Source organism: Tursiops truncatus, chromosome 15 (genome assembly GCF_011762595.2).
Source record: "Tursiops truncatus isolate mTurTru1 chromosome 15, mTurTru1.mat.Y, whole genome shotgun sequence".
NCBI lineage: Eukaryota > Metazoa > Chordata > Mammalia > Artiodactyla > Delphinidae > Tursiops > Tursiops truncatus.
This window is the reverse complement of record NC_047048.1, coordinates 59160342-59180722: the sequence shown is the minus strand read 5'-3', so window position 1 is coordinate 59180722 and position 20381 is coordinate 59160342. Positions and strand designations below refer to the sequence as shown.

General features: G+C 38.2%; 1 protein-coding gene across 1 annotated transcript in view; it reads right to left on the bottom strand.

Moving 5' to 3' along the window:
- Positions 1–19161, bottom strand: part of CSNK2A1 (casein kinase 2 alpha 1) — a 53901-nt gene extending 34740 nt beyond the window's left edge. Inside the window, 1 exon segment of the mRNA XM_073792835.1 lies at positions 18906–19161. The gene's annotated coding sequence lies outside the window, so the exon portion shown is untranslated.
- Positions 19162–20381: the final 1220 nt, after the last annotated feature.

Sequence of the window (20381 nt, the reverse complement as noted above, 5' to 3'; positions counted from 1 at the left end):
ACAGGAATTATTCAGACGAGAAACACCAATACAACAAATTGTAAAGCACAATTCTTTAAGTTAGGAATTTTAAAGACCTATAACTTTGTATCCCCAAATGACCAAAAGCTGGCACACCCTGTTATCCTCTATAAGAAGCACATCAGATCAACAACCTTTTAATATCTACGGTGGAAAACACTAGTGCATTCTACTCAACTGTTACTATATGTGGCCCTCTCCCCCGAAACAATGATTAATTCACAACCACTGCACTTTAGATCTCATTCTCTTCCTTTCTCCACTCCTCTAACAAATCAGTTCTACTGCAGAGGTCACAAAGCAAAATGCCTAGAAAGGACAAGTAGCTAGAGTTTGTAGACAATCCCTGAAAGTGTGACGGCTTCTCAGTTTTCAAAGTTAAGATTTGTGCAGGTAACTTTCCTGTCTTCAGTAATGGCAGGCTAGGTTATTTAGGTCAACTCTCCTAGTGAGAACCAAAGAGAATGGATTACACACACACACACACACACACACACACACACACACACACACACACACACACACACACACACACACACACACACACACACACACACACACACACACACACACACACACACACATCTCTCTCTTACATTCTTAAATAAGACCGACAAGCATATAGCCAAAAGTGAAGAGAAAATGAGAGGCCAGAGAAGTAAGCAAGCAAGGAAGCCCAAAGCATCTTTGTTGATCCCTGAAAATTAGAATTTTGTTCTGACAGAAACCAAAGCCCAGGGCTCTCACAAGGTGAGGAGTCCCTCCTCATAATAAATAAATTGAAGGTAAGAAAGAAGAGAGGGAGGGAGGATAAAGACGAGGCCCTCATCGTAATAAGCTGAGACTTCAGAGTTACAATCTTAGGGTGGGAGTGAAAAGGGAGTAGAAGATCCAGGGAAGAATTATAGCCCTATAGAGGGAATGTCTGATCTGAAGCTTGTTTTAAGGTGGTCCCTGGACCAGTAATGTCCACAGATACCTGACATGAACAAGCTTGCTGTGGGCTTCAAATGAATCCTACAAATAATTTTTCATATACAATATCCAACTTGTAATCAAAGACAACTAGGTGTTGAAGACTCCAATAGTTAGACTGGCAGAAAAAGAACAGACAACAGAAAAAAACCCACAGAGACTTAACAACTATGTTGACTATGCTTACAGAAATAAGTTTCAGAATATCTGCAGGGAACAGGATACTTAAAAAGTAACAGCAGATTTCAAAACATGGAAGAACAAAACAGAACTTTCAGAAATAAGTAACTGAAATGGACTGATTTAACAGTAGATTCAGGGAACTCTCTGGTGGTCCAGCGGTTAGGACTCCATGCTCTTGATGTGGAGGGCGCTGGTTCAAACCCTGGTCAGGGAACTAAGATCCCACAAGCTGTGTGGTGGGGCCAAAAAAAAAAAAAAAAAAAAAAAAATTATATTCAAAAGGATGAAGAGAAAACTAAGGAACTGGAAAACAGGCTAGAAATTATCCACAGTGTAGCAGAAAGGTCAAAACTATGAAAAAATAAGAGAAGAATAATACTGTGAAGTGGTCTGATATACTTTTAATTGGAACTAGAAGAAAAGGAGAAAATGGGACAGGGCAGAGGCAATAGTTGAAGAGGTTAAGTTGAGAAAGTCCCAGAAGCAATTAGATACAATCACATTCCAGAAGCCAACAAATACCAAACAAGATCAATAAAAAGAAATCACAACTAATCATGCAATAAAATAGAAGAAAAACTGAAGATAAAGAGAAATTTGAAAAGCAAGCAGAGAAGACAGACTGCATTCAAAGAAGCAACATTAGAACAGTTTTCTCCAAAAGCAACAATGAAGCCAAGACAGTTTAATACCTATAGTGTGCTGAGGGAAAAACCCGCCACATTAAAATTCTACATCCACGGGCTTCCCTGGTGGCGCAGTGGTTGAGAGTCCGCCTGCCGATTCAGGCGACGCGGGTTCGTGCCCTGGTCCGGGAGGATCCCACATGCCATGCAGCGGCTGGGCCCGTGAGCCATGGCCGCTGAGCCTGCGCGTCCGGAGCCTGTACTTCGCAATGGGAGAGGCCACAACAGCGAGAGGCCTGCGTACCGCAAAAAAAAAAAAAAAAAAAATTCTACATCCAGTAAATATCTCTAAAGAAAGAAAATAAGGAACAATAACCCCATTTGGAAGGTTTGACTTGAAAGAGAAAATGAAGAGCAAAATTTATGGAAAAGTTCAAAAAAACATCTTTGATAAGTTATGGCTCCAAGTTACAATATTTACGATGGTATCTTACTGATAGAACAAAAATACCATGTATTTCCAAACTAGAAAGATTGGCGGTGGGGGGGAATGGAATAAGAAGAATCCAAAAAAAGGTAAGAAAAAAGAAGAAAAAAACCCAGAACACAAGAAACAGAGAAAAAGTTACACAAATATGACTAATTATATTAAATATAAATGAAATAAATCATTCTGGTAAAAGACAAAAGACTGTCAGACTGGATTAAAAAAGAAATCCAAATGAACCAGAATAACCAAACCAGTCTTGAAAAAGAAAAATAAAGCTAAAGGAATCATATGATCTAATTTTAAGTTATTTATTGCAAAGCTTACAGTTTTTAAAACTGTGTCATTAGCAAAGGGATAAAACATAAATCAATAGAGCAGAATGAGGTATAGAAATAGACCCACACAAATATGGCCAAATGATTTTTGACAAAGGTGGAAAAGCAGTTCAAAGAAGAAAGGATAATCTTTTCTGTAAATAGTCTTGGGAAACTTGGACATCCATATACAAAATCACGACCTTCAATCTAAACCTCACACCTTATTAAAAAAACAACTCATAATGGATTGTGGATCTAAATGTAAAATGATCAAACCTTTATAAGAAAATCTTGTGATTTGAGATTAGGCAGAGTTCTTTACATGACACCAAAAGCACAATCCATAAAAGTAAAACCTGAAAAATTGGACCTCATCAACACTAAAACATTTCTGCTCTGTAAAAGACACTGTGAACAGAATGAAAAAACTGCCACAGATAGAATATATTTGCAAATCACATACCTGATAAAGGACTTGCATGTATGAAATACAAAGAACTCAACAATAAGAAAACACTCCAATTAAAAAACAAGCAAAAGGGGGCTTCCCTGGTGGCGCAGTGGTTGAGAGTCCGCCTGCCGATGCAGGGGACACGGGTTCGTGCCCCGGTCCGGGAAGATCCCACATGCCGCGGAGCGGCTACGCCCCGTGAGCCATGGCCGCTGAGCCTGTGCTCCGCAACGGGAGAAGCCACAACAGTGAGAGGCCCACGTACCGCCAAACAAACAAACAAACAAACAAAAAACCAGCAAAAGATCTGAACAGACACTTCACAAAAGATCAAATTAAAATGAGATCCACTACAGGGTTATTAAAGTGGCTTAAAAAAAATTGACGACACCAAAAGCTGGTGAGGATGTAACAGAAACTAATTCGGAGCAACAGAAACTCATTCATTCTTGATGAAAATGCAACATGGTATGGCAATCTTGGAAAAATTTGTCCACTGATTATAAAGCTAAATAAACACCATGTAACTCAGCATTCCCACTCCTAGGGATTTACTCAAGTGAACTGAAAATCTATGTTCACACAAAAACCTGTATGCAAATGTTGGCAGCAGCTTTATTCATAATCGCAAAAAAACGGAAACAACCAAGATGTCCAACAGGTGAATGGATAAATAAATGGTGGTATAATCATACAATGGGAAACAAACTATTGATTTGTACAACAACATGGATGAATCTTAAATATATTTTGTTAAGGAGCCAGATCCAAAATGCTAGATATTGTGTGCTTCCATTTATATGACATACTGAAAAAGGCAGAACTATGAAGACAGAACATGAGTGATTGACACATGGAAATACAACTGTTCTGTTTAATACTGCAAGGTGGATTTATTACTCTAAGTATTGTTAGAATCCATAGAACTGTGCACCACGAACAGCAGACATTTCTGGATGCAAATTCCTAGCTCTGTCCACTAAGAGCACCTAGAAGTAGTGTCAGTGAGTAGCAATAAGAATAACTAGTGTCCAAACATTGGTTTCTCAATACCTTTATCCAATAAAAGGAAGGAGGGCTCTTTAGAGAAATGGCTGATTCTAGGATCGAGGCAGGGAAAATATAAGATAGCCTGGCAAATCTTGTAGTCAAAGGGACATGAGAGCCAACCTGAAAGAGTTCCAAGTGCAAAAGCTTGAACAATTTGAATAAAATATAATGACAGTATTAGATAGCAACCCCAAAGAATAAAATAAACATCCATGAGTCCACACTATATAAATAAATGATTTAATAAATTAAAAAAATCTTCCTTACACAAGAATTCAACTTACACATGTAGAAAGAAAAAAAGAAATAGAAAATTACCATTAGATCAGCACAGTAATTGCCACAGGCAAGATCCACGACTGATGCTAAAATTGGTCAGTAAAATTTTTAAGAGAACAGGATATTTGCATAGCCTCTAAGTATCTCCTCCAGGATACTCACTAACTACTATGATGGTTTTAACATATGTCCACAAATTATTTGGTATGCCTCCCTCGAGGAGGTGGAGCTTAATGTTCCTTCTCTTGAAGGTGGGTTGGACTTAGAAAAGCCCTTCCAATGAATAAGTATGGAAAGGGAGAAATAGCAACTCTACAGTGCAGAAACCTGGTAGACACTATCTAAACATCACTAAAGATAGGTTATGTTAATATCATATACCCTAAATACGTAATGAGAAGAGCACATCACCTCTGTGGCATTCTCAAAAAGCCATAACCATAATCTAATCATGATTAGAGATTAGAAAAAGATTAGAACCTAAATTGAAGGACATTCTACAAATCTCACCAGTCTTCTCCAAAACTGTCAAAGTTTTGAAAATCAAGGAAAGACTGAGAAACTGTCACAGACTAGAGGAGACAAAACAACTAAATGTAATTTGGTATCTTGGACTGGATCCTGGAACAGAAAAAGGACATAACTGGTAAAATCCAAATAAAGTCCACAGTTTAGTTAATAGTACTGTATCAGTGTTAATTTCTAAGTTTTAATAAAGTGTCATGGTTATGTGATACGTTAACATTAGGGGAAGCTGGGTGAAGGGTATATGAGGATTCTATCTTTGCAGCTCTTCTGTAAATCTGAAATTATTTCAAATTAAAAGTTAAATGTGAACAATACTAGGTACTAGAGAGATCTTACATTGCTAGTAGGAATGCAAAATAGTATAACAAAGCCCTTCTGGAAACAGTTTGGCAATTTCTTAGGAAGTTAAAGATTTTCACGTAACCCAGAAGCCCCACTCACTATGTTCATAAAAGCCTATACATGTAGATTTACAGCAGCTTTGTTCATAATCACCAAAGAATCTTAAATGGATAAGCAAACTGTGGTCCATCCATACAATGGAATTCTACTCAACAATGAAAAGGAACTAACCACTGATACACACAGCTCTGATGAATCTCAAAAGCAATACTGAGTGAAAGAACCCAGTTTCAAAATATTATATATTGCTTGATTCCATTTATATAACATTTGTGAAAAGATAAAACTATAGTAACTGAGAACAGAACAGAATAGAACAAAATTTGCCAGAGAATAGGGGTGGGAGGCTGGGTAATATGAGGGAGGTGATAATAACTGTTCTGTCCCCTTGTTGTGATGGTGGTTACTTGACTCTCTGTGTGTCAAAATTTATAGAACTGTACACACAAAAAGGAATCAATTTTACTGTATACCGATTTAAAAAATAAAATTAAAAAAAGGGGAAAATCCTATCATATGCTGTATCCTAAAACATAGGATAACATGAAGAACATATCTGAAATACTTAGAGGAAAAAGACTTAGGAAAACTGATACAAGAGGAAATGCAAATCCTGAATATTTAGCCATTTCCATTTCAATCAGTATTGTAACTGGCTATCAGTTTTCAACCTCCATTCTATCCTAATGTCTTCCTACTGCACAGCTTAGTATTTCCATAACACTTTGTAAAAAGTTTAAAACTTTTAAAAATGTTAAGCAAATGAGTACTGAACATGCTCCCTCCGCCTTTTCTGTGCCATTATACTTTATGCCCTCCACAATACAGCTTGCTAGGGGAAATCCTACTCACCCTTCAAGAATCAGCAACTTTTACGTCCACAATGAAGCCTTCCACAACTCTCCAAAATGAACCAAAATACTTCCTCTATGGTGCCAAAGCACCCCTATATAATCATTACATTATCACATGTGTTTTGTTTACATACTTCTCACTCATTAAACTATCAATTCAAGGACCTGAACCATGGTTTATTTCTCTTGGTATATACCCTGTGTTTATCACAGTGCCTAAGCATGTTGATATATTCCATAAATGTTTGATGAACTTATATTAAGACAGTAATAGACAATATTTTGGCAAAAATCAAATTTCCTTGCATACGGACCTGCTCCTGTTCAGAACTGAGAAAAGCAGTTTGGCTGTACAGGTATAATGGATATTTGATGTGCAGCCAATTTTAAAGATGCTCTTTGGTCTTGCATGTAAATTTTATCACATAACAGTCATACTATCACTTCCCAATGAGATGTGAAGACAGTCAGTATGTGTGAGAGATGTTTCTTTGGAACCACAAGTTTTATGAGGCCATGCATTTTACCCAGGTGATGAACACAGTGCCGTACAATCCTTGATAGAGCTACAGAAACAGTTCAGTACTCTATAACTGAAAAATGTGAACCTTGCATTTAAAAGAACAGGAACACTGGAGCCACTAGGACCAAATATGACCTTGGATCTGTCATTTAACCTATCTGATTACAGTGAGGAAACTGCAGAATATAAGGTGTAATATCCTCTCCCTCTCCCTCCTTTACTATCATGGAGATAGGTTACCCAGGAGATACTCCCTGCAGGTGATCAATAAACAATAATTAATAGGGTGGGTTGTCCTAGACTTGCCAACAACAAATAGGCTGGAACAGAGGGCAGCAAACATTTTCCAGCTCCCAATTCTAAAGAAATGTGAACGCCTATGCCTATACTACTCCTTGGGATTTATATTTATCACTTTTAAACCTAACAAGTCTAAGACCTAGGTAATACCTTTCCCATTTTACATAAGGTGAATCTGAGCAATTTTTACAGTGTCACAATGAGGTGGTGATTTTAAAATATTCTGTCTAGATTCACAGCCTATTCGTTCTGCTTTATAGCAAACATATATGTCCTATTTGGCTCACACAGTATTTTTTCTTCCAATTTTTAAAACAGATAAAATCCACACAACATCACATCCATCATTTTAAAGTGTACAATTCAGTGGTTTTTAGTATGTTTGTAGCATGCAACCATCACTACCGTATGATTCCAGAACATTACCTTCACCTCCAAAGAAAATGAATATCCCATAGCAGTCACTCCTAATACCCCCTCACCTCTTAAGAACCACTAATCTGCTTTCTGTCTCTATAGATTTGCCTATCCTGGACACTTCATAAAAACAGAATCACACAATATGTATCCTTGTGTATCTGGCTTCTTTCATTTAGCATGTTTTCAAGGTTCATCCATGACGTAGCTTTACAGTAGTTCATTCCTTTTTATGGTTGAATCCACTGTAAGGATATACCACATTTTGTTCATCCATTCATCAGTTGATGGACATTTGTTTCCACTTTATGGCCATTATGAATAATGCTGCTATGAACATTCTTGTGCAAGTTTTCCACAGTGTTTTTAAAAAGTGAATCAGATATTAAGTTCAATTATTTGTTAAAGATTTTCATAATAAATATTTCTAAGTGTGACTTGGTTGCCAACATTAAAAAACAAATCAACCTTCAGTTTCTCTTAAGAAGGAAGGAGAAAGATCTGTCTTTCTGGTAACAATGATTCTGCATTCCTGCACTGACAAAATCACTTGGATCTGCTAACGGTGATTATCCAACAATGGGCTCTAAAACCAACCTACTGGAAGATGCCACAGGTAAACCTGGACAACTCTATACATTTATCTTACTGGCTCGACTCCTGCAGGTATTTCAGTTAGCAATCCCTGCTCTATACTAAATATATAAATTTATAAATATATAAGTAAATTAAAAGTGATATATTTTAAAAAGGTAACTGGGGAAAAATATGGGCAAAGAAGACATTCAGCATTATCAGATGCAACAGCAAAAGCCGGTTTAAGCTCTCAACTTAACACCATTTGCTCCTTGATTTAGTTTTCATTACTAGTCCAGTTAGAACTTAACAAAAAACACCTTGGAGTACTTTGCAGTATGTTTTTTGCCAATTAAGAAATACAGACCTAACCACAGATTTACAGAAAATTTCTAATGACCAAGACCCCTCCTCTGTACTCCAACAGCACACTTTGCTTACCTTTTCCATCTAGCAGTGTCACTGTACTGTTTACACATCTGTTGCCCTAGCTAAACAAAGCTCCAAAAGTAGAGAATAGTGCCTTTGTATCCTGAGGAATCTACCACAGAAGTTGACATAGAATACCGTTCAGAAATATTTGTTGAAAGAATACTGTGACACCTGAGGAACAAAAACAAAGTAGGAGGTATAACTCTCCCAGACCTCAGACAATACTACAAAGCTACAGTAATCAAAACAGTGTCCTATCGGTATAAAAACAGACACACAGATCAGTGGAAGAGAACAGAGAGCCCAGAAATAAATCCACAGACCTACAGTCAATTAATCTTTGACAAAGGAGGCAAGAATATAAAATGCGAAAAAGACAGTCTCTTCAGCAAGTGGTGCTGGGAAAGTTGGACAGCTGCAATGTAAACCACTGAAGTTAGAACACACCCTCACACCATACACAAAAATAAACTCAAAATGGCTTAAAGACTAAGACATGACACCATAAAACTCCTAGAAGAGAGCATGGGCAAAACCCTCTGACATAAGTCATACCAATGTTTTCTTAGGTCAGTCTCCTAAGGCAACAGAAATAAAAACAAAAATAAACAAATGGGATCTAATCAAACTTACAAGCTTTTACACAGCAAAGGAAACCATAAACAAACAAACAAACAAACAACAACAATGAAAAGACACCTTACAGTCTAGGAGAAAATATCTGCAAATGATGCAACCGACAAGGGCTTAATTTCTAAAATATACAAACAGCTCATATAACTCAATAACAAAAAACAACCGAAAAATGGGCAGAAGACCTTAACAGACATTTCTCCAAAGACGACATACAGATGGCCAGGAGGCACATGAAAAGATGCTCAAAATCACTATTAGAGAAATGTAAATCAAAACTACAATGAGGTACCATCTCACATCAGTCAGAATGGCCATCGTTAAAAAGTCTACAAATAACAAATGCTAGAGAGGGTGTGGAGAAAAGGGAACCCTCCTACACTGTTGGTAGGAATGTAAGGTGGTACACCCACTATGGAGAACAGTATGAAGGTTCCTCAGAAAACTAAAAATAGAATGATCTAGCAGTCCCACTCCTGGGCATATACCGAGACAAAATTATAATTCAAAAAGATACATGCATCCCTATGTTCACAGCAGCACGATTCACAATAGCCAAAACATGGAAACAACCTAAATGTCCATTGACAGATGAATGAATAAAGAAGATGTGGTACATATATACAATGAAATACTACTCAGCCATAAAAAAATGACAAAATAATGCCATTTGCAGCAACATGGATGCAACTAGAGTGCAGTTATCATAGTAAGTGCAGTAAGTCAGAGAGAGGAAAGACAAATACCATATGTTATCACTTATATGTGGCATCTAAAATATGGTGCAAATGAACCTACCTACAAAACAGAAACAGACTCACAGACATAGAGATCAGACTTGTGGTTGCCAGGGGGGAGAGGGAGAGGAATGGACTGGGAATTTGGGGTTGGTAGACACAACCTATTCACTTAGAATGGATAAACAACAAGGTCCTACTGTATAGCACAGGCAACTATATCCAATCTCCTGGGATAAACCATAATGGAAAAGAATATCTGAAAAATAATGGATGTATGTGTATAACTGAGTCACTTTGCTGTACAGCAGAGATTGGCACAGCGTTGTAAATCAACTACACTTCAATTAAAAAAAAGAATACTGTGACAAATAAGTCACGCAAGTGTTACTGTATTAAAAATAATAAAAAGGGGAAACTGTTATTTGGACCATACAAATTATTTCAAAATGGAGTTTATCAATGGGATCAGAGGTCCATTAACTCCCTAAAGTATATACAAAGTAGCGTTGTGCAGGTACATTTTTTTGAAGAAAAGATCAGAGCTTTCATTACAGGCTCAGAGAAATCTGTAAACCCAGGAAAATTAAGAATTGCTGAATTAGACAAAAGGAAAGGTACATTTTTCACACTGCAAAATATCAATTTTAAAAGGTTAACTTGATGGGAATTCCTTGGCGGTCCAGTGGTTAGGACTCCGTGCTTCCACTGCAGGGGGCACGGGTTGGATCCCTGGTCAGGGAACTAAGATCACTCAAGGCAAGCAGCAAAAAAAAAAAAAAAAAAAGGTTAACTCAATAATTTACATAAATACTAAACAATTAAATTTCTCGAGTTACGCATATCCCATTTTTTCCTGAAGGAAGAGAGGAAGACAATGTATCTTAGGCTTCAATTTATATTCCAGCATGAGACCCATGCTTGATGAATGATTAACAAAATGTCAGCTTCAGAAAAGATACAGTGGCATTCAGTCAGGTGAGGACACCAGTTTTACACAAGGGAACTTCAGTTTTGCCTTCCATTACTGCTTAAAAAAATAAGAAATTGAATTTCTTTACAAGTGTCCAAACTTTAATCGTTTAGTCTTACACTTTAAAGTATATCCCGAGGGCTTCTCTGGTGGCGCAGTGGTTAAGAGTCCGCATGCCAATGCAGGGGACATGGGTTCGAGCCCTGGTCCGGGAAGATCCCACATGCCGCGGAGCAACCAAGCCCGTGAGCCACAACTACTGAGCCTGCGCTCTAGAGCCTGCGAGCCACAACAACTGAAGCCCACGTGCTGCAACTGCTGAAGTCCGTGTGCCTAGAGCCCGTGCTCCACAACAAGAGAAGCCACCACAGTGAGAAGCCTGTGCACCGCAACAAAGAGTAGCCCCCGCTCGCCGCAACTAGGGAAAGCCCACGCACAGCAGTGAAGACCCAACACAGTCAAAAATAAATAAACTTTTTAAAATAAATAAATAAATAAATAAATAAAGTATATCCCCTGAAATATACATGGAAAGAGAACTGCTTGAGGGTCAGAGACTTTAAAATGGTTTTTTCTAAACGTAAAGCCAAGACTACTTTAAGATTGGAATCCCCTAGAGTCTTAAAACTGTTAAGATACTCAATTACTGAACTTTCTGAATTAGGGCTTACAGCTTTTAAAAAGTCAAAACACAAAGAGAAAATATTTATATGGCAGACTTGGATAAAGGATCAAGACCTTTGGACCTAAGATCATTGGCTTGGAGGCCCTGTACCCTGCACAAATGGCCAGAAGGCTGAGGGGACCAGAATCTCAGCACTTCTGTAACTCTCCCTGATATAGTCCATTGGCTGGAAAATTCTGATTTAATTAACCTAAAGAGATCGTAAGCTCAATAGTCAAAATCCATGCAAGTAGGCTGAGAAAACTATTATTATTTCATAGCTCCCTTTTACTTCAAGAGATAAGCAATCACCTTTTGCAGTTTTCAAGTATAGTTCACTAATATACTACCATTCCTTCTGGGAGATCATCTATTTGGAGGTCATTGGCACAAGAAAACAAAAAACAACCTAAACCTCCTAACCCTATAGCTTGAAATAAATCAAAAGAAAATAGATTAGTGGGGAAAATGAATGTAAGATTAAATGAAGCTATCTTTTTTCCTCTACTTTATCAAACTAACGCCATATAAATAGTTTTTTTTTAATTGGGGAAAAATACACAGGCCAAAAAGGTTAACAATTAGCTCCTTGACAGTTCCCCATACCCAATCCAACCCTCAAATCCCAAGACTCCAAGTGCACATTGAATAAGCAAGAAAACTACCTGTTCAAAGCCAACAGTATAAGTTTTTTCGGGCCCTGTTAAGGGTCTGAATTCAGAATATAAATATTCACAATAACACCCGATAACTTCATGAAGTTATCAAGTTACTGCTTGCATAACCCTGCAGGATTTTCAAGATGTTATAATCTTAATATATCACTGGGCCTTATTTTTATTCCCATCTGCAAAACTTACAGGCTTCTTGCTTTAAAGACAATACACTCAAGCATTTCCATAAAACAAACCAGCAAGTACGTAATCACAAAAAAACATTAGCATTTGGGCCTTCTGTGTGAATTTCATTTCTCCACCTTTAAGCCAGAAAAGGAATCAAAGTGTCAGTGTTACATAAATAACATAGCAACAGTGGGAGGTCTTCCAGTGAAGGGAAGAATTATAAGAAAACCTAAGCATGGTAAAGAATATGAAAAAAATTATATATAAATAAATATTATATTATATATATATATCTGAATCACTTTACTGTACACCTGAAACACTGTAAATCAACTACACTTCAATACACACAAAAAACAAAAAAACCCAAGCAGTTTGATTTGAATTAACAGTTATATCTCAAACACTTGACATTAGTTTGAAGTACAGTAGTCTCCAATAATACAAAATATAATAAACGATGGGCAAAGAAGCTATCATCTGTGTATCTTTTTACCAGGCAACACGAGCGAAATAAAGTCACAATCTGAAACTTTATTCCACTGGCCACAACCCTCTGGAAAAAAAAAGATTCATTTGCGACCTAGAGCAATCTAAAGTAGAATCCATCTATGTATGTAATAACTATCATTTGAATGCCTCTTATAAACCAGATATGGTATGAGATGTAGATTCTCTTTTTAGAAATAAACATAGATTCAGAGGTTAAATAACCTGCCAAAAGTCACAAGGATACTAAGTGGCAGAGGCCAGATTTGAACTCAAGTCAAATGTTAGGTTTCAAAGACTAAATAGGTTATTTTCACTAATTCAACACTATTTCCCCAATTCTGCACACTGATTCAACAACAGCTTACCTTTGTAACATGACAAGGAAATGGATTGCTTTAAATCTGGAGGCAAGGTGAGGCGTGAGGGATATGAGTTTCAACAATCTGGAGTCTTCATTATTCTCCTATCTGAATGGGCTGGCCACCAGGTCACAGTGGTATACAAAATCACGTTTGAAAAGATGAAAGAACAACTCCCAAGGCAGATGGCTATTTGTATTCATTCTATAGAGTCATAAATACAGAGTACTGTAAAGTACTGATAAAGACAGGTTCCTGCTCTGCCTAAGCAGTATATGTATGATTTAAGAATACAGAGCAAAGAAAGCAAGTTAGTGGATTACCTGAGAGAGCAAGACACAGAGAACATGTTAATGCACGAAAAAGTTCTCCTCCAAACACACAATACAAAAGTTAATTCCCAAACTGTGATCAAAGAACCACTGGGAATAAGGCCTCTGATCCCAGGTTCACAAGTCTATAGGTGAGCAAAGCTTGAACTTCCCCCAAGTCTGCGATGGGAAGATTCACTTCTCTCTCTAGAAGCAAGAGAACCCTAGATTCACCAAGACTAGATAACCACTTTGGCAATGCACACTGAAGGTGAGTAACTGAGGCAATCTACACTGGGCATGAGTTACATACTGACCCACCCCTAAGCTGCAGCAATTCAGTACCTCACCCACCCAGCAGGCCACACCAGAAACAGAAGTACAGGTCAAAAGGCCTCACTGAAAAATAAGAACTCCTGGCAGCAAAAAATGAAAATAGAGTAAAGTGTAGCAGCACTGGCAATGAACACACTGTCTTCACTGACAGGGAAAGGAAAGGCACCTGGCATTTTATAAATTATCTCCTTTAATCCTCAGAGTTACCCTGAGATAACATTAGCTGGCACTTTAGCTATTAATCCTCACAAGAATATTCTGAGGTAAGTACTGACCCCCATTTTACAGATGAAGAAACAGAAGGCTAATAAATAAGTTGTGCCGGGCTTCCCTGGTGGCGCAGTGGCTGAGAGTCTGCCTGCCGATGCAGGGGACACGGGTTCGTGCCCCGGTCCGGGAAGATCCTGCATGCTGCGGCTGGGCCCGTGAGCCATGGCTGCTGAGCCTGCGCGTCCGGAGCCTGTGCTCCACAACAGGAGAGGCCACAACAGGGGGAGGCCAGCGTACCGCAAAAAAAAAAAAAAAAAAAAAAAGTTGTGCCCAAGGTAGTTGTTATCCTAACTGCAGAGATAACAAAATCCAGGCTTAAGAGTAAGTTAAATAACCTTGGTTACTTAACCCAAACTTGGTCTATCTCACTCCAAAGCTGGAGCTCTTTCCAACTATCCTGCTGCCTCCTTCCCCCAGTCCTCCCAGTAATCTGTTAAAGAATTCCATTCAGAATGAGGAATTCTCAATCCACTGCCCACCAAATTTCTGCAGCTGTTTCAGAAACTATACCTAAGATACAAAGCCAAAGGCGTTTTCATAAGAAAACACTCCAGAAAGCTACTAAGTTATGGAATGATGCGTTATTACAAAATGTCACTGGACAAATTTACAATGTCTGGGATAATTTAGCCTCAGCACAGCACCTACCTGAAATGTAGCAAGAACTCAGGGCTTGTTGAAAGAGTAACATTGTTTAAAACTGGTTATAAATTCAATAAAGCCAAATGGCTAGTTTGTACTTTCTGATATGACATGATTAAATTTTTAGGAAAATAATTTACACATTCATTTTTAACAAGGTTGCTTTCTTAAAAATTATATAATATTAATGAGCTAGCTAAATTGAGAAATGCCCATTAGTGCATTAGTCATAACTTCAGAAAAATTTCAAGTGTTCACTTTCCCAAGCAGATTAAAATGTTTCAGCTAATAAAAACCTGTCAGAAAATCCACAAGACCAGAAAGTATGAAAAGAAAAAAGTGGCCAATATAAAGGCATTTAAGATGTGACACATAAAATTATAAAACATTATTCTAAGTGTACCCTGGTATTTAACCCTAAAACCCTCACTTCAGATGACACATATTTTCTATGCAAGAAAACACTATCATCATTAATGTAAAAAAAGCTTGCCCACGACAGTAAGTAACCATTACTAAGAACACTTCTTATGTCTAAGGCTGAAAGACACAGAATTTGTAGAAACCAGTGAAATCTCACTCCTAGTATAATACTGTTAATTCTTTCACCTTAAACTTTTAAAAAGACTCAGTCTTTGGGCTTCCCTGGTGGCGCAGTGGTTGAGAGTCCGCCTGCCGATGCAGGGGACACGGGTTTGTGCCCTGGTCCGGGAAGATGCCGTGGAGTGGCTGGGCCCGTGAGCCATGGCCACTGAGCCTGTGCGTCAGGAGCCTGTGCTCCGCAACGGGAGAGGCCACAACAGTGAGAGGCCCGAGTACCGCAAAAAAAAAAAAAAAAAAAGACTCAGTCTTTGATTTCTATAATGTAAAGGAAAAAAAGTTTGGTCAACAAATTGGTCAGCTGCAATCTACCCTGGATCATACCAAATATTTAAGAAAAACTACCAGTTGTCTATAACCCAATGTAAATATTTGTTACAATGACAAATGACAGCAGTTCCTTTTCTTAATAATCCTAGAGGAATTTCTTCATTTGAAAAGCTAGCTGACCTAGATTTCTCTCTAATAAGAAACAACTAAATGATATAGTACTCTTTCGAAATTATCCATCTTAGGAGTTCAAAGAAATTTAGGTGTATGAACACACTAACACCCTTGTGAAACAAACTTGGCCCAAGTCACCCAATGAATAGTGATAGACCAAGGATCAAATCCAGTTTCTCATTTTAAACCAAGTATCACAAGCATTACCTTAAAACACTAAGTCCTTACCTAATCCAATGCCAAATCATATCATTCTCAGTTTCTGAACTTGTATAAATTGTACTGTAATATTTATGTAAAAGCTGTCATACAGTTGTCAAAACAATTATCATAAATGTTATAACAGTGAACATCTTTTGGGCATTTAACTGTGTTAGGTACTATGCTAAATGTGTTACGTGCATTATCTCAACTAATCTTCACAATGACCCTCATGAGGAAACTGAGGCACAGAGAGATAAGCTACAGTAAAATCTAAAAAAAGGACAAGGCAGGGGTACACAGGGAATATAGTTTAAAAGCCATGAATCCCCATTGCCTGGACCAGGATTCTAGGCCAGGTGTAGGGCTGAGATACTTGGTTTAGTCACTTAACCTTCATGTGGCCCAATTTCTTTTACTCTAAACCTAAAAGTCAAACAGATAATCACAAAAGTCCTTCGTACCCTGAAATGCTCTAATTCTGTAATCATGCTTCTATTCAGGTAACTAACTCAAAGAGAAACTGCCTTATTTCCTCCATCCTCTGAAGTTCCCTTCACTCAAGTTGAGAGTCCACATTTTATGAATCTAATCAATAACATACAGATAAACAACAAAAAAGCCTTTCTTAAAAACTAGAACTCTATTCTGCAATTATGATCCCCAAAGTTTATTCTTTTTTTAAACTGTATTGGCTTTTTTAGAAATTGAAGTATAGTTGATTTACAATATTGTAATAGTTTCAGGTGTACAGCAAAGTGATTTAGTTATACACCCAAATCTTATTAACCTCAAATGACAATGACAGGGAGAAAAGACCTTACAACAACTTTGGGTTGGGGCGGGAGGTATGAAAGACCAGACAGACTACTGTATATAGTAGTGGTTATCCATTCATAAAAAATAATCACTCATTTCCATCTCTTCTAAAAAACAGGAATTAAGTCTATAAAGGGTTGTCAAATAAACTCAATGCCTTATTCAGCCGATAAAAATGAATGAAGGAATTATCCAAGACGTTTATTATAGGCATGGAAGAATTATCAATTTATAGAAATTCTACCAGAATGGCCTAGAGCTCTAGAATCTACGCTTTACTGAGCTGGTCATTTAGCCCCTTCAAATTGCATCTAATGACAGTAACAGGATGCTTAAACATCTAGGGAAGAGGCCTAGGTTCCACTCAACACCATTATTCTGTGAAGTCTTCCAGAACCAAATCACTACAGAAAATCTTTGCTGCCTTTTTTCTCTAGAAAATAATCCCCCAAAGATTTTTAAATAAAATCAGCAAAACCCCTCTAATTAGTTTTCTTTTTCTTAAAATTTTTAAATTTTCTAATTGGTTTTCTATTGTTGCTGTAACAAACTACCGCAAACATAAAACAACACAATTTATTATCTTACAGTTTCTATAGGCTAGAAGTGAGGTAGGCTTGGCTGGATCCTCTACTTATGGTCCTGCAAGGCCAAAAATCAAGGTGTCCATAGGGCTGTGTTCCTTTGTGGAAATTCCGGGGTGGAGAATCTGCTTTCAAGCTCATTCAGATTGTTGGCTGAATGTGGTTCCTTGCGGATGTACGGCTGAGATTCCCATTTCCTTGCCGGCTGTCAGCTGGGGCTGCCAGCACTCCTTCTTGTGCTTTCCACGTGGTCCCCTCCAGTAATGGCAGGGTGAGACCCTCTCCTGCTTCAAATCTAACTCCAGTTGGATAAAGTTCTCTGCTTTCATGTGCATAGACTGGACCTACCCAGAAAATCCAGGATAATATTCCTATCTTAGGATCCTTAAACCACAGTTACATCTGCAAAGTCCCTTTTGCCACAAAACAGTAACAAATTCAGATTCCAGAGGTTAGGGCACATATATCTTTGGGGGATCATTCTACCTAACACAGTCCACCCTATGGGCTCCAACGACTCATATCTCTCCCAAATGCAAATATATCCATTCTATCCTAAGGTCTCATTCCATTAAAGTCCAACTCAAAGTCCAAAAATCTCATCTAAAGCACATCAATTCAAAACTCCCAAATCTCACCATCTAAATCAAATGTGGATGAAGCTCTGGTTGTAATACATTAAGTGCAACCCCTGGAGCACAATTCCTAGGGGAAAAAAAAAAGTTATCTGTTCCCAACATACGACGGTGAGACCAGCATAAGGCAACTTATAGACATTCTAGTTCAAACAGGAAAAATATAAAAGAAAGTAGGGAAAATATAAGAAAAAGCAGATCCATCGGTCCAAAGCAGTTTCAAAATGTGGGCAAACTCCATTCCATTTCAAAGCCAGGGTAAACTCTTCTGCAGCCTTCGACTCCACCTCTTCGGGCTCTTGGTTCCACCCTCTGAGTCATTCTTCTTTTTAATGAAAAGGAGCACATTCACATCTAAGTAGTTTTTTTTACCAGCCTGCTTCCTACCAGTATAACTGGGGGTGGGGGTTGGGGGGGTGGGTTGAGAGCACTCTTTAATTTACTACTTTGTGTTTTTCAATCCAAGCTGGCACTGTTTTTGCTAGTATAAAACGCTCAAGAACCTAGTGGGCTTCACATGAATTTCACATGAGCTCACTGAGACTCACACCCCACAAATAAACCAGGCTGTACCTTCAATACTTTGCTTGGAAATCTCAGCTAAATATCCAAGTTCATCACTTATAAGTATTCTTTTCCACCTGACCACAGGTCACAATTCTAAGCTTATTTGCCACTATGTAACAAAGATCCTCTTTCCTCCAGTTTCCAATGCACACCTCACTTCCACCTCAGCCCTCACTACTTCTACTAATGATCTGTTCTAGGTCTTTTCTATTATGCTCCTCAAAAATTTGCTGGCCTCTTCTACTGCCGCTTTCACATTTTTAGGTAACAGTACCCCACTCTTGGCACCAAAATCTACACTAGTGTTCTATCGCTGCCATAACAAAACCACAAACGTAGTGGCTTTAAAACAATAGAAATTTATTGTCTCACAGTTTCTGTAGTTCAGAAGTTGGGTGGGCTTGGCTAGGTCTTCTGCTTAGGGTCTCACAAGGCCAAAATCAAGGTGTTATCCTTGCGGGAAACTGGGGAAGAATCCACTTTCAAGCTCATTCAGGTTGTTGGCCAAATTCAGTTCCTCGTGGTTGTAGGACTGAGGTCTCCATTTCCTTGCTGGCTGTCAGCCGGGGCTGGTCTTTGCTACTAGAGGCTCCCCGCATTCCTTCTCATGCTTTCCATGTGGCCCCCTCTAGCAACAGCAAATGGAGTCCCTCTCATGATTCGATTCTGATTTCCCCTTCTGCCCCATCTCTCTCGACTCCCAGCTGGAGAAAGTTCTCTGCTTTTAAGGGCTCATGTGATTAGATTGGGCCTACCCACTAAATCCAGGATGATCTTCCTATTTTAAGGTATTTAACTACATCTGCAAAGTCCCTTTTACCAAGTAACATATTTACAGATTCTGGGAATTAGAGTTTGGACATCTTGGGGGTGGTGGTGGTGGTCATTCTGCCTACTACAAACCCAAATCCTATGTCAAGTTTTAAACTTAGTTACCAAAGAAAACTTCTCCTTTCTCCAAAAGAGTATGTGAAGTAAAGCTATATGTTCAGAGACAGAGACAATGGTAAAATCAAGGACTCTCACCCTGGAAGAGTGTGGCTAAGCAATAGAACCAAAAATACACTGTAAAAAAGAAGCTACTTGTTTCATCCCCAAACAGCTAGGCAATTAAACCATTAGGTAGAAAATAACCTATTGCTCCCCCTTAAATGTGTGCTCCTCTTCTCTACTGTATTCCATATAACAGGATATAACTAGGCATGTTTGGTTTTTGCATTTAAACAAAAGTTACCCCAGGGTGACCTAATTTTGTAATCAGCTGATAAACCAATCTAAGCAAACTTCAAATATTTTCATTCTTTCTTCAAGTCATACACCCACCCCCAATAGCAAATGAAAGGCAAGTATTTCAAAGTCACAGAAGGATACAACTACCCAGGTAAAACTGCTGGTGAACTTTTAAAAACGACACGAGGCAGAACTAGTATTGGTCCTGGTCTTTCAGCTCAAGGTCCACCAAGCCAGTTAAGCCAACTGACTTAACAACAAAAGAAAAACACCTCAACAACTACAAATATAATTTTCTGAAGCCTTGCCTATTGTCAGATTATTGACCATAAACTTTACCTAGACTGAAGGAACCCCATATATACCAGCTAGTCCCTTTAATAAAAGTGACAGGTAAGGTCTATGGAGCACTTACTACCTACTGGGCACTGTGGTAAGCACTTGACACAAATTATCTTATTTGCTCCTCACCATAAACTTACCGTCTAGGAAATATTATCACCCCCATTTTACAGATAGGAAAACTGAGGTTTACAGAAGTTAGGTCACACAGCTAAATAACAGTGGCACTTATATTTGATAATCCAGATATTTACTGCCACTTCTTAGATGGAATGG